Here is a 7,417-nt window from a genome sequence, read left to right on the forward strand (position 1 = left end):
TGACAGAAGCACTCGGATCGTGTTAAGTTTAGGCACAGGTGAAAACGTCTCAGAATAATCCACTCCATATGTTTGGGTGAAACCTTTTGCATCAAGTCTAGCCTTGTATCGGTCAATTGTCCCATCTGACTCGTACTTTATAGTAAACACCCATTTACATCCTACTGTTTTGTGCCCTTCAGGCAAAGTCACCAGTTCCCAGGTTTTATTCTTTTCCAGAGCTTTTATTTCTTCCATAACAGCAGATCGCCATTCTGGTTTTTTTCATTGCAACACTTATGTTATTTGGAACCACTTCAGTGTCCAAGCTAGTAGTAAAAGTCTTAAACTCGGAAGTCAGATTACTATATGTCATGTAACTATGCATAGGATATTTAGTACATGAACGAGTACTTTTCCTTAGGGCTATAGGAAGATCAAGTGAAGCATCACGTTCTTTCACCTCTTCAGGCTTCTCACCATGATTTACTATCTGTGTATCAGAAACTTCAGTAGTATCTTCCACATCATCATTAGCACGGACCATTTCATCCTCCGTAGCTTTAATCATTTCATCCTCTACAGTTTCCCTTTCTATCACTCTCCTAGTATCACTACTTCCTCCCCCCTTGTCATGCCTCCCTTCATCATTATCCATACATAAATCAAAATCATTAGAAATATACGTATCTAGACCTGATGGCAAGTCTGACTCCTACACTGGAGTCGGCAGTTCTGGTTCAATAGATGACACTAAGGAAAATCTGGAATAGTGGGGGTAGTTATATAGCAATTAACCCAAAATTAAATATTACTTTATCATCTTAGTTGTCATTTTGACTAAAAAGAAAAAACTTTATTATTATTTATTTTTCCAAAAATATATATTTATATATTATATTAGGTGTGAAATGGGAATTACATGTAACCGTTTGAATTAATATTTGAGATGAACTGTTGCTTTTTATTTTCTTTGTTTTCATGTGAAAACATTATTATTATTATTATTATTATTATTATTTTATAATCTATTATTACATTTTCGTTTTCTCTTTTTGTTTTGTTCTTATTTCCATTAATCTTTTATAATTTTAAGGCTATGAGTGCCAAAGGTTAAAATATCTTCTCTTCTTTAGTGATGAAATGTACTGAGATTTGGGCAGATACCTTCTCAAATGTCTTTCGGTATCGCGTTTTAAGTAAAACTAGTCATTAACATTTAGTTGAAACTAAGGCTTAGTGCTCAAATCATCATACTAGTTCATCATAAAAAATGGAGTTACTTAAACATGCTGAAAGTATTTGGACAAAATAACATATTTAAATCATATCAATTCCATGGAAAACATGCTTTACTTAGCATGAGAAACAATTTCACAAACACGTTGCTTGGCACTTCATTTAAACACTTAGCATGAGAAATATCTTCAAGAAATCACAGTTTCTAAATTATTAAAACAATAAATCATCACATAGTCACTCACAGCTCGTTGGCCTCTTAACGGGTTATACACCTCTCCTAACTCTTCTTTGCCCGAAAGAACATAATTCCCAATTAAACTACTTAGAATTCTTAGCAAAATACCTCAAATAGTTCATTTACTAATGGAAATTTTATCAACAAAATCAGCATGACTAGCGAGAAAATCATTATGAGCGAGATTTACCATTCCCAGCGAGATTTGGCACTTTCCAGTGAGATTTAACACAAAACCAGCGAGATCCAATGCAAACCAACGAGATTCTCGTCCCTAGCGAGATCCACCTCTCGCTCTCGCTCTCGCTTCCTCTCGCTCTCTCTCGCTCTCGCTTCCTCTTGCTCTCTCTCGCTCTCGCTCACTCTCGCTCTTGAGCTGCCTGCTTAATCTTCCTACGCAGCTGTCTGCTTATGCCCAGATCCTCTATGACAACTTCAAAAATTCATAACTCAAAATCCAGCCCTCTTTTGAAGAAACTTCCTTCTACAAACATGTTTAGAATTGAGTTAGCAACATTACTTTAAAATTTCAGCTCAAAATTCCTCGTCGTTTAATCTGGAGATTCAAAATTTCATCATTGGCCCCAATTCAAGCAGCTGCCTGCTTGTTCAACAATTTCAAGTTCAACTTTCAAAATTATATAACTCGATTTTCAGGCCTCATTTTAAAAAGTTTCATTCTACAAAGTTATTTATAATTGAGTTAACATTATTATCTCAATTTTTTAGCTCAAAACGCTTCATAAGTCGTCCTAGAGCTTCAATTCTTCACTGATGGCCTAGATTCACCCAAGAAACGAACCCTTCATCTTTATTTTGTTGATCCATCCATTTTTTTCTTGTTTTATTTTCAAATAATACTTTATCTAATTTTTTTTCATACTTATCCTTTTTATTATTTATTATGTTTCCACACTATCATAGTTTATTTCCTCTCCATCTTTTATAATGATTTGCATCTTTCTTTTTTTAAAGACTGTTGAATTTTTAGCCGAATTTCAAAAACAAAATCAATTTTTTAGAAACTACTCTTTATAGTTTTCAAAATTTAGATCACAATGTATGAAACTGGGAGATGTAAGTAGTGTTTATAAGCTTAATTTTTAAAAATAAAAATCAAATAGCCTTCGTATGCCATAACCTGGGGCCGACTTTGGAATTTCCCCTGTCAAATATCCAAACTTGTGACGCCCTTCCAAGGCCATCCGGATCGATTAAGACCAAGAAAAATAGTTTTGGCCATTTAATTTTTCTCCGACGATAAATCCTGTAGTATTACCCACTGAACCAGATAAGCAAGAAATGTTAGGCACTATAGGTAATTAGTTTACCGGATTTTCTAAATAAACCGGTTGAGGATTTGCACCGAACATCGTATCCAAATCTGAAATCTGCTGTTGTAGGTAAGCTAACCGTTGTCTCACATCGTTTAGGTAACAAGCTGAACCACAATTGATTGGAACAGATGCTGGTTGCTCGAGACCTCAGCTAATGGGTGTGAAAAAACCATCGGGTCGGCTGTTGAAGGAAACTAGATCACCGGGTCGGGCTGGATGGGCTGAAAGTGGATCAGTTGGTGCAAAAAACTGGAGAGATGAGTTTTCGGGTCGAGCCAGGCGCTGGTCAGATCGCAGGTCAAAATTAAGGGTTGAGCTTTTAGGTCGGGTCGGGTTGTGAGTCAGAATTAAAGCTTGCATTCTTGGGTCGGGCCTGGTGTGGTTCGGATCGGATCGGGTCGGAATTAAAATCAACATACCAGGTCTGGCTGGTTTGCCCTGGTTCAACTCGAACTGGTCTGGTTTGCTCCAGACCAGTACTAACCCTAATCAGATCACTCTTCTACTCTTCGTCCCCGACACTTCTCCCTCTGCCCTGATATCTCCGATCGATGGTCAACCCCTCCTCGTGGCTAGTCTGTTCTTCACGTCTGATACTACTGACGACTCTGCCATGATCGTGATAGCTCCGATCGTGAATCAATGGTTCCTCGCGGCTGACTCTAGCTCTAATCGGATTCTGACTGGTTTCAGAATGGTGATACCTGGTTAGCTGAGGGCGATTTTCCAAGAATTGTACCTAAATGACAGATATTAATTTCGGTAGGGCATCCTGAAAACATTCCTTTACCGCTGCTTGGATTGCCGTTCTCATGTCAAAACTTGAAGACCCATCAACAGATGAGGATTGAGGTTGATTCTCTTCCATAATGGCTAGGTTTTCGTCACCGTACTCTGATACCATGTTAAAAAAAAGAGAATAGGGAAGAGAAAGATAACAAGATTACATGGAAACCCTAGTGTAGGGAGAAAAACCACGATATAAAATCTTTTCTTATTTGTTTTAAAAACTGATACCCTAAATACACAGGGACTCACTATATAAATAGACAGTAGGGAACCCTAGAGGTCTTACATAATTACATAAATGCCCCTAGGTGAAAAACCCTATTTCCAACAGTTTTAAAGTTACCAGCATGGAATAACGAGATCTGGGATATTCCCATTTCCATTGTTGTGTGAGTATTTGATGGCTCTGTTTGTTATCGTGAAGACGTGATACTGTAATTATAGACATGAAAATGTGTAAGTGGTAATGATTGTAATGTTCTTTGTAGATCTAAATTAAAGACTCTCTTCACCTACAACTTACTCAGTGAACTTGAATAGACTACTTAAGAGTATTGTTCAAAAATAAAAAGATACTCAGTGAACTTGAATAGACTACTTAAGAGTATTGTTCAAAAATAAAAAGACTGCTTAGAGTAACTCTCTCCCTGACAGGCCTGCCTCCTAAACAAACTCATTTAGCTAATATTATTATTTGTGGTTCTTTCTAAGATTTTAAGAAGGAATTGAGAGCTCTGAATAGCTGCAGCCTCACATTCTGAAGCTTGCTACACCACCTGCTTAATTCATTGCGACCACATCAGGTGGATATTTTCACACATTTAAATTCAATCAATTCATATCGGTGAAATCATTTCATTGTGGTCTTTATTTCACCTTGTAGGCTAGAGCAACGTTGATTAATATACTAGAACTTCAGATAGAGCGGCGTAGACAAGCTGTTGAGGATATAAAAAGTTATTCTAATGAGGTTCTGATGGAATATATAAAAAATATGAACGTGGATGAATTTATGTAGCCACACACCCTTTCGCCACGTCTCTTTTTGATACATTTTATAATTTTTCGGGAAAACTTTATTAAATCTACAACTTAGGATTTTTGGTCCCTTTATCAATATGATCTTATTCTTGGTGGTATGAGTCTAGTAGGTGAAGTGTTATGGATATGCTATTGTAAAATTTTTAGCTTGATGTTCTAATCACGAAATCTCGATTTCTATTTTGAGGCACCTTTTTAAGGCCTATTTCTGTTTTAGCTTATAACTTATGCATTCTCTCATTGATTATTTGCTAATTTTTAGAACACGATTTGGCTTAATAGTACCACCATCAATAATGCATTTTTCTTGTCTAGGAGGAGAGAAGAAGCACAAAGATTACTCATGGAGTCCCTTGAAACTTTGGATGGACACTAGTACTAGCTCTTTAATCAGTGTTGACTTCAGAAAGTACAAGTCTTGTCCATGCTGAATGTTTCAAACTCGAGATCCTCATATCCAACTGCACCAACTGAATTCATGGATTCGGTTCGATCAGTTCTAAAGCAACACTGTGGTACATCGATGACATATCTAGGTAATTCTTAAGTATAACATCATCTTTCAATCTGTGCAAGATCCAGAAGGGACGACAACCTCCTATTGTGATTACTTGAGTAGATTGTCAATATGTGGAATGTAATTAATTGAACTAACTACTTTGTTAGCTTTAATCCACTGGTTGGGTGTAGTGACTATGAAGCGTACTTGAAAAAATTTGTTCTATAGATTGTAGAATTTAGAATTCTCGTTGGTACAAGAAGAGTGACTATGACTATGAGACTTTTGGGAGGAATTAAGGTTATTGCATCTCTGGCTTCTGTAATGTGTCTATCACAATGCATTATTATTTGAAATACAACGTTGCGCCAGACTGTGGGATGCAGCAAAAATGATAGAGACAATGATAACTTTCCAATGTATAATTTGTTTGGTCAATTATTGATGATTGGTTTAACCATTTATATCCACGTGAGTAAACCATTAATATATAAATACATGTATACTCATTTGTTTAATATGTCAATTACTATCTAGCTTGTCTCATTTTGGCCCATTATTAATGGATTTATTAGTATGGCTTGTCGTTTTGAAGATGGGCTGGGGTGTGATTGGTCTTGTTTGCCACGTATTTAACATGAGAAATATCAAAATTTAAGAATTCTGATATACTATGTGTTTTCAAAATTTTAACGGCATAATCAACTTCCACTTTACAGACTGTAATTATTTTGTTAGTTGGTGATAATGTTTTTTCTTTTAATAATAAAAAATAGAAAGGAGTATGATTTGATTTAAACGTGTTATGTATGTTTAAAAAGTGATGTTGGGTATGAGAAAGGTTGGAAATATCAATCTCAATGGAAATATCGATGTCTCTATTTGATGGAAATTATTGAAAATTTGTGTAATTAGTTAATAAAACTTTGATTGTGGATGAATTGTACTATAATTGATCATTTTTAACATCGTTTTTTTATAGAATAAGACAACATTTAGATGTATATGGTAAAATATTCGTGTAATTGATGATGCAGGAGCATAAATTTAGTACAAAAGTAAAAAAATAATTACAAGATGACATGAATATAGTTAATCAATTAGAAAATTAAACAACATGAAATATTTGCATTCAAAATAATTGTAAATTATTTATTACAAAAACGAAATGAGTACAAACAAAAATGATAGCATTAAACTACATTAAAACATAAGAAAGATACAAAAATATAACATTAAACAAAACACAATATAATGGAAAAGAAAAAATAATAATAAAATAAACAATAAAAAGAAAATTCTACAAGTAAATAAAGCTTAAGAGAAAGATAGAGAAATACTAGAGAACTTGAGATATGAGACCGGAGTGAAAGAAGTGATTTGGTGGAAGATATTTATAGGATGAGTTATGGGTTTTTATTTTAAATGAAAATTCTAGAGTTTAGATGGTAAAAGGAGAATAACTCACGTCAATTCAATTTTGAAGTGAGATGATATAAAATTCAATACAAAAAAATCGAATGAAGTTATGTCTAGATGGTGAAAAGAGAATAACTTCCATCAATTCAATTTTGAAGTGAGATAATGTAAAATTTCAATGTAAAAGATTTGGACGAAGTTAATAATAAATATATATTGTTTTCCTTAATTTTGATTTGTAGGAAATGAAACCTTTAGATTATAAAAGAAACAAAAATTCGCATCAATTCAATTTTGAAGTGGAATGAACTGAAAATTTAATGAAAAAAAAATTGAATGGAGTTAAAAATGATGCGGGACCGTGGACATGATGTAAAAATCAATGAAAAAAGGGTTTGAATGAAGGTAAAAATAAATGTGGTTTCTTTAAAATAAAAATTTTATGTTAATTAAGAAAAAAAACTTCAATTAAGCTATAAATCCTAAACCTTAAAAGAAAAAAAGAAAAAAACTTTGAAATTTCAAGAGATTTCAAAAATGTGGAAAAATCGAAATTTTGAGCCTATAGAAATCTCGAAATTTCCATCAAAATTTCGAGATTTCCCCCTTAGTTTGGTTGAAAAACGAGAATAATAAAATATATATTAAAAAAACGAAAAAAATAGTAATTTAAAGAATTAAAGTCAATATAATTTAAAAAATATATATATATGTCCGAACAGCTCCTTACAAACTATAAGAGAATTGGTTTGATTGAAATGATATTTCTAGTATTCACTCGCTCACTTTATTTATTATTTCATTTTATTTTCAGACAACCAATTTTCTCTTTGGGGAAATCAAATATTATACAAGGACATACTACAAAATTAGCCC

This window comes from Benincasa hispida, chromosome 11 (genome assembly GCF_009727055.1).
Source record: "Benincasa hispida cultivar B227 chromosome 11, ASM972705v1, whole genome shotgun sequence".
Lineage (NCBI taxonomy): Eukaryota > Viridiplantae > Streptophyta > Magnoliopsida > Cucurbitales > Cucurbitaceae > Benincasa > Benincasa hispida.